The sequence below is a fragment of the Benincasa hispida genome, chromosome 2 (genome assembly GCF_027475165.1).
Source record: "Benincasa hispida cultivar pf3 chromosome 2, pf3_genome.v1.1, whole genome shotgun sequence".
Classification (NCBI taxonomy): domain Eukaryota; kingdom Viridiplantae; phylum Streptophyta; class Magnoliopsida; order Cucurbitales; family Cucurbitaceae; genus Benincasa; species Benincasa hispida.
This window is the reverse complement of record NC_143479.1, coordinates 12,493,725-12,502,477: the sequence shown is the minus strand read 5'-3', so window position 1 is coordinate 12,502,477 and position 8,753 is coordinate 12,493,725. Positions and strand designations below refer to the sequence as shown.

The following is an 8,753-nucleotide window of genomic DNA, read 5'->3' as shown; positions in this document are numbered from 1 at the left end:
TAGTGGTTTGCCATAGTTAATGAATGGAAGAATAACGACTAAGAAATTTAATTAGTTAATCTTGGATCATTAGAGCTTGAAATTTGTGGGTCCACAATGTTCATTTGCTAGCTTACTGCAGATCAACAAGAATCAAATATATTGAAATTGTTAAGAATTTCCTAAAAATATACAGTTCGTAATCATGGAAACATATTCTATTTATCAGTAAAAGCATTGTTGAAGTATTTATTCAATAAAAGTGTCATTGAGATTGAAATTGCATTATGTAATAAAAAACCAATAAACGAATCTATGACTATAGTATAAATACTGTAACTTTATGTAGAGACACAAAAGAAGATCAAATTATAGTATATAGCCAAAAAGGTCTACGAGTATATGGATGAGGTTGGGTACCTCGTCCTGGGGATACTATGGATGTGACCTACTTTATATACTGATACAAATGACGTGATCCTAAAATCGTTCATATGGAGACATGTGAGTAAAGGTATGCTATGCAAAAGAGTTTTTGCATAAGACCGAACCACGAAATAGTCACTTTTTCTTTATAACAATCGTTTACTGTTAAAACTGACTATTTCAATTCAATGACCTAGGGTAACTCGATCTTAATCCTGAGTTAACTACAAACTTCTATTTTATTCAGGATTATCCTTTGATCTGCATATGTGAGAGTAGTTCAACAACACTACTTAACAAGCCTCCCATTTTAGGGATAAGACCATATAGATAGTTGGGGACATAGTCCTACAAGATGGAATTCCACTCCTACTTGAATTAGAGTTAGTGGATAGGTTGTTCCCTTAAGTACTGATTATTGATATTGAACAAAAGGACATCGCCCTCTCATGGCTGAAAGAGACATGATTTATTAGTTGGACTATAAACTAATTGTTCAATAGGGGATCAATGGGAGCTCAAGGAGCAAGATGTATTTATAGGGGTAAAACGATAATTTTGACCCAACTGGAAATACAAACGACCTATGAAGGATCGACTTACTGATTATGGTTAAATCAAGTAAGACAAAAATATATCTATAGTGAGGAGAGTGCAACCATCGAGCTATAGTGGTATGTCTTGGTGGTTAATGAATATTGATTAACTCGGGTTAAAGATTTTAATTGATTAATCTCAAGTCGTTCGAGCTCATGATCTGTAGGTCCATAAGGTATCTCTACTCGCTCGTAAGACATTACACCCTAGATTAGAAAAATGAGCAAATTTGAAGCACTCAAAATTCAAAATTAGGGTTTTGAATTTGAAATGTTTAAATTCAATTTTAGGGTTTGGATAATTATATTCGATATAATTAAACGTTTAATTCTATCAAAACTAAACATATTTAGAAAGTTTAAAATATTTAAATATTGATTACATGAATAAGCTCATGTTTAAATTAGGTGTTTTATTAATTTAATATTCGATATTTAATTATTATTTAATTAATTAAATTAAAATTAATTTCATAGAAATTCAATTTTTTTTGGAAAAATTGATTTTTAAATTATGTTTATTTTATTTTAAAATTAAATATTATTGAAAAATGAATTTCAATGTGGGAAAATCTAATATTTGATGTTGGTGGTGGAGTTTTCCATTTTTGACACCTTACCCATGTTGGGTTTTATGTCCTAAAACTCATGGTAGGCAAACAATGGAATTTATTCTGAAAATTCAATAAGGTGTTATTAAATAGATGTATTGCTTATGAGAAATCCAATAAACATAAAAGTCTCTTGACTATTGGATGTGTACTTGAACTTTATGTAGAGACACGAAGGTGGATCAAGTTCGATTAAATAGTCAAAATGATCTATAGTATATAAATAAGGTTAGGTACCTTATTCTGGTAACACTTTTGGACTCGACATGCTTTGTAGTTGTTATAAGGAGTTGTAAAGTGCTATAAACGAAGTGATCCTAATTCGTTCACGTTGGGTCATGAGGAGTGGGGGTTTCCTTGTACAAAAGGGTTTGTATAAGATCGAACCATGAAATTAGTCACTCTTATTTTATAATGTTGTTTATTGTTTAAGACTGACTATTTCAAAACGATGACCTAGGTAACTTGACCTTAATCCCAAGCTAACTATGAACTCCTAGCTCAATAAACCTCTCATTTTAGGGGTAAAACTGGATAGATAGCTGGGACATAGGGTGCAAGATGAAATTCACTCCTACCCGCTTTGGGGATAGTAGAGAGGTTGTTCCCTTGAGTGCTGATTCTAGGTTTTGAACAAGGAGCCCTACCCTCTTATTGGCCCGAGAGGGACTCGATTTTGTTGATTGGATCACAAAACAATGGTTCATTAAGGGATGGTAGGGACTTAAGAAACAAGAGGTAATTTTGGGGGTAAAACAGAGATTCGACCCAGCCGTTATTACGAACAACCTATGAAGGGTCGACTTACTAGTCATGGTTATATCGAGCGGACATAATATATCTATAGTAAGAAAAGTTCAACTATGGGCTTTAGTGGAGTGACCCATTAGTTAACGAATGGGGGTTAGATCGGTCTAATGAGTTTAGTCGATTAATCTTGGATCGTTGGAGCCCATGATCTGTAGGTGAGGTCCCCCTACTAGCTCGAAAATAGATTAGCTCTAGAGTAGCGTGATAAGTTAACTTGAAACGTTCAAATTAGAATCAAATGAAATTGGAGAATATATATTTAAATATGATTTAAATATATGGAGATGGATTTGTGTAAAATTAATTTAATTAGAATTATTTATATTTAAATAATTATTTATTGATTTTATTAGAAAATTAATTTATAAAATTAATAAATTTTGATTTTAGAAATCAAATATGATTTTAAAATCAAAATATAGATATTGGAAATAGAAAATTACACAAAAAGGAAAAATGAGATTTTTCAACTTCATATTCAACTAGCTCACAAAGAACCCATTATCTTCAACCTTCAATTATTCCAAGCATGAGTTGCATCTCATGCAGCATATCTTTTTGCATGATAATATGTAATATATTAAAGATATTGAAGTGAAGTTGAAGAGATTGCAACCGATAGAATTTTAGTTGAAAATTCGGGTAGAAGAAGGTGTTCTTCATTGGGTCGTTGCAGTGAACATTCTCCAAGTTCCCTTTAATTTCAGCTTATTTTGAGTCCCGCAACTCAATCTAGAGCACCAAGAGAATAATAGGGAAGATCTTGTGGTGATCTGCACAACGATTGGAGGATTTAGCAATTGGAAATCAAGATTTCAACGGTTCTTCAAGGTATGTTTTAAAACCCATTAAATTTTACTTGAGTATGCTTTCGTTTCTGCTAAAATTAATCAATTAGAGTGCTTATCGATCATTGTCGCTTCCCTTGTTGCTGCTACCATCCCAACAACCCACTCACTTAGTGCTAATTGAGGTGTCATATTGGCTGAATGTATGCGTACTTGTATGTTTAAGCTAGTTAAATACTTCATAAATCAGATTTATGAAGGACATGCAATTGGAAATTAGTGTTTTTTTCCCTGTAAAAATCCTTACTCTCAAACTCTTTCAAACCCTTTCAATCCATCTTGATTAAGAGTTTCCACCACTCAATCCAAGGCTGAGAATAGTAGAGAAGACTCTTATGGTAGTTTACTAGAGTTTTGAAGGTCAAATTCGTGGAGTTCAGCTACGATCAAGGGATTCTACAAAGGTACATATCTATGAAACTCTCTTTTTTGTAAAATTATTTTAAGCATGCTTTTAAACTCAAATTAAGTGTAATTAGAGTGTTTGTTGATTTTGTTTACTTCTGCTTTATGCATGTTTTTTAAACAAAAATTTCAATGTTCAATTTTTTTAGGGAAAATATTAATTGTATAAGATAAAATTAATTACGTGATTTATTTATTTGAATGAGATTCAAATTATAACTTTATAATATGGAGAATTAATTTATTTGAATATGATTCAAATAATTAATTATTTATTTAGACGAGATTCATATAAATAAATAAATTATTTAATTTGAATAAGATTTAAATTGAATAGATGACGAGATAATTAATTATTGAATATTATTCAAATAAATAAATAATTAATTAGAATGTGATTCGAATTAAAGTGAATATGCATAAGATAAATATTTAAATATAATTTGAATATTTTAACTTCTAATATGAGATATTAAATGAAAAAATATTTTTTATTGGATATTTTTGAATATTTAATTTAAAATATCTACGGGATTCTCCTAATAGGATTTGGAAAGACCCTGCATAAATCTATAAATATGGTCTAGGGAGCCCTCGTGGAACATACTTCTACATGTCTACTATCTACAACATTATTGTTCTACAACCTCTACTATCTAAAAAATATATTTAAAGTCATTCGTAGAGATTTTTCTCCCAATAAAATTGTCAAAATATTATTCTTCCATATTTTCTCTCATCTTTCAATACCGGTTCCCACAAGTTGGATCCGCATCAGAGTCATAGCAAGGAAGACCTCGTGGAAAAGGAAGATTTCAAGGAGAAGACTTTAAGGAGAAGATTTTGCTGCATTTGTAATCAACAAAGAAATGTTGCTAAACATTTTTCTTGATTATTTGTATTTTTAATTCATCCAAAAAATCTAAGAATGCGATAACACGCAATATTTAATTCCCTCCAGCTCCTTCATTACCAATCCATATTAATCTCTTGATTCACACTTTAGCATGCTAAATCTAATATCTTGTTTAGAACACGATGTTGTAAATAACATTCAAATAGTGGCCAACTGTTTGCCAGCATTAAGCATTAGCATGATAAAATAGTCTATACATTATTCAAAACTAATAAACAACCAAAATAGTTTTGCAACAAGCAAAAAATTAATTCAAAAACCCTATGAACTATAAACTTGACAATTCATGATACGATAGAAATGCATACAATTCACAATGCATCCAACAAAGAAAAAAAAAGACTATGATAGAAAGAAAATACAAGTCAGACTATTAACTCGCGTCCTCAAGCTTAAAATCATCCATTATTTTTCAATCATCTACATCTTTGAAAGCTCCAAATTGTCGTCTCTGTCCAAAAATTGGCTCCAGGTGAAGGCCTCAATCAACTCTAAACAAACCTTCGGCAACCTCCCAAAAAAAATGGCAACACGACGCCATAAGTGAGCGTTGGGCGTCACCTGAGAAAAAAATGTTGGTTGCTTAGATGAGCGTTGTAGTGTTACTATATTGCACCCCTACAGGTTGTGGCGTGCAGTCTTTTTTGCATTCCCCCCCACCCATTTTCACATGTTTTCACATTTTATCTTGCTTTATATCAATCTCTAACCTTTTTAAGGTTATTTTCATCATTTTATACTCAAATTAACTTGTTTTGATCTAAATGTATGATTCGAACAAATTAAACATAATAAAACGTCAATGAACACAAATTAATAATAAAATCAATGAAATTATAAGCTTGATAAAACACCTTTCGAGTGCTCTTTAAGTATTTATGGAGAATCAAGCGACACCATGGAGGACACCAGTAGTGCTCATCAAAGACCCCTAGAGGTTCTATAGATCTCTGTGGATATCCTAGTGGTACCATAAAAGTCTTAGTAGTACCACATAAAACCTATGTGGATGACTTAATGATATCATGGAGATTCTAATAGTACTATATATGACCTTTGCTAAGGATATACCAGTACCATGGACGACTCATTGAGGTCCTAGTATGATCTATGCATAGGATATAACTATAACATGAAGATCATTGCAGTACTATGCAGGACTCAATAATAATACTATAGAGGACCTAGTGGTATCAAGGAGAACTTTTGCATCTATTCTTCGTTAGACCAAGTGGTAGTGGCCTAAGTTCACAACGAATAATCCATAAAAGGGTTGATAGAAGGCCAATAGGTGAGAAGTCGGTTGCCGCTTTAGATAGTGGTGTTGTAACTACCAGAAGAATAACAACTTAGCGATTTCGTGAATAAAATAGATGACAGACATGAGCCAAAGTGTTCATTATGTAAGATTGGATTTATATAGGTGCTATGTTCATTTGTCATTTATACTACTCCCTCATACCAATATTCATCTCGATCCTTTACTGATTTGAGCGTCGGAGTATTGGTGACTCGACACCACACCATCTTTCAATTTCTTCCAAGACACCATATCGTTTTTCTTCGCAATACAATTTCACAGTTGATCCATTTCTTGATATCAACAATTGACTTAGATTATAATTATTTGAATTGATCCATACATTTCAAATACTTAAGTTGGATGTTGATTCGTGCTAAGTTGGCATCCACTGATGTCTTCTCCTCTTTCAATTTAATGAGACATAAGGATGTGAATTATATATTCTGTATAGTGTAATATATTCTAAATCTACCAACGCTTGTCAAACATTTTAAGCAAATAAATTAGATTTGTCGACAAAAGACGGCTTAATTGAAAATGGAAAACAAGATTGAGTGGCAGTCAGCAAAAGATGGCCCTTCTTTATCTATTTTTATAAATATGTGAAGATTGTGGAGAATTTGTAGGCTAATGCTAAATTCTTTATTTATAATATATTTGAAAATAAAAATAATTATGATAATAATAAGTAATCCAAAGGTCAAACAAAATATGTCCATTCGTTTACAATGGATAAATGCCATACCGCAACCGCAGGTTGTAGATTGGGATTCGGTTTGCAAATTGCACTTTTTTTTTTCTTTCTGGATTTTATATTGTGTTTTATAAACTAACTAAAATTTTATATAGTATTAAGTTTTTAATATTTAAATATAATTTTATCGAATACATTATTAAAATATTTACGCATAAGTTGATATATATAAAAACAAAATTTTGAATCAATTTTTACGTTGGTTTTTTAAAAACATAGCTTATAAAATAGATAACAAAGATAACTAAATTTATAGGTAAAAATAAATATTTATAAGGCTAATGTTACGAAACTGGATTTTGGTGACCAGAGCCGATGGCGACTCCAACTTCTAATTTAATAGTCGAAATTTATTTATTTTTTCTTTTGTAATCTTATTAAGATAAAAAAAATCATTAAAAAGCTGTATAAGCTTGATTTGATGATTGTTTTGTTTTGATTTTAAAAAATTAGGTTTATAAATACTAACTCAACTCAATATTTATTGGTTTTGTTATCTAGTCTTGTTGATGATTTTAAAACCAATCCAACTTTTTGAAAGTTCGGAAAACTTTTATTAAAAAAAGTCAAAACTTGTTTTTGTTTTTAGATTTTGAGTAAGAATTCAATTGTTTATCCATAATATAAAAAAATTGAGACGAGATAATTGTACAATAAACCTAATCTCAATATTCAAAATGATTTTTTTTTTTGTTGGTTTAATTTAAACTAAGCCATCAAAGGTAAAAAACATTAATCTTGAAAATCATCCTTATCAACCCTGACAACATGGATAGCGAACCAGGAAAGTCACAAATCCAACTTTGCGAAATACAAGACGATAAAGCATGTTTGGCCAAAGATTGAGCCATCTTATTACAACATATAGGAGCATAACCCAATCCTCTTAACATTTAATCTACTTATCAATGAAGCCAATTCGGAAACACGAACCCACAAACAAAACAGAAATCTCTCACGCTTTAGCATCAAACTACCCACGACGAAAGGCAACCTGAGCGGCAATCACATCTCCATGCTCGTTCCTCACAATCACGCCCGAGCCCACTCCTATTTTAGATGGGGAGCAACCAACGTTAACGTTAATTTTCATCCACGCCCTCAATGGACACACACTATCTCTGTTCCATCCTCACAATGGTTTTTGTTAGATGATATATAATTAGATTTACCTTCATCCATTAGATCAAGCTTTTTGGGTCAACTAATGATTTAAGAGTTTTTACCCAAATTCTTGAAACTTAAGAATTTTGCCCTTGTACTTACTCATCATCAACCAAAGTTAGAAAATTACCCTTAGTTTGTTCCCTCGTCATCATCTTCTTCTTGATTTTATTTCCTTCATTTGCATCGATCATTCTCCATTTTCCCTTTCTCCATTCGTTGTCGATCGTTGGTAGCAGTTGTGAAGGTGTTGTTGTTGGGAACGTTCCTTATGGACGCATTGGAGGGAAAGGGCGAAAGAGCGAGAGAGAGGAGACCGATAGTGTGTGAGAGAGAGGGGCCAAGAGAGAAAGAGAGAGCAAGATAGAGGAGGGTGAGATAGCGAGAGACTGGAAGCGAGTGAGAGAGAGATGAGATCAAGAGAAACCAGGAAGCAAGAAGAGCGAGAAGCCAATCATATGTTTGAGTAATTTCACACAAATATGACGAACAAATGCAAAAACTTCAGATTTGAAGAGTGAGACATATTTCGTTCCCCAATTTTAGGTCGTCTATCCACCGATTCTAATAAACAAATATGATACCCCAATTTTGGGTCATCTATCCACTCATTTCAATAAACAGATATATAATATAAAAACATAAAGACTACAAACAAAGTTGCTATGCAACTATTTAAAATAAAAATGGATGGACAAAAGAAACTATCTTATTCTTATCTTGTAAAATGAGTGGAGTTTAAATACATGCACACAAACACAACAAAATCTAAGATTCCATTCCATAGAGATTCGAAATATTGACGTTTTTTCCTCTTTGTAGAGAACGACATTTTGTTTGGAAAAGATTACGATGTGTCGTTCTCATTTATTTTCTTTTTTCTTTCTTTCCTTTTTAAAATAATATCCGTCCTCTTCCTCTCCTTGGTCTACGGATTTGCT

The 8,753-nt window shown here is 31.9% G+C and overlaps 1 long non-coding RNA gene across 1 annotated transcript; it reads right to left on the bottom strand.

Annotated features, from left to right (window-relative positions):
• Positions 1–7,421: 7,421 nt before the first annotated feature.
• Positions 7,422–8,257, bottom strand: LOC150037649 (uncharacterized). The gene is made up of 2 exons (XR_016527920.1): positions 7,943–8,257; positions 7,422–7,698 (listed from the first exon to the last, which is right to left on the bottom strand). It is a non-coding gene; the product is annotated as an uncharacterized LOC150037649 (long non-coding RNA).
• Positions 8,258–8,753: the final 496 nt, after the last annotated feature.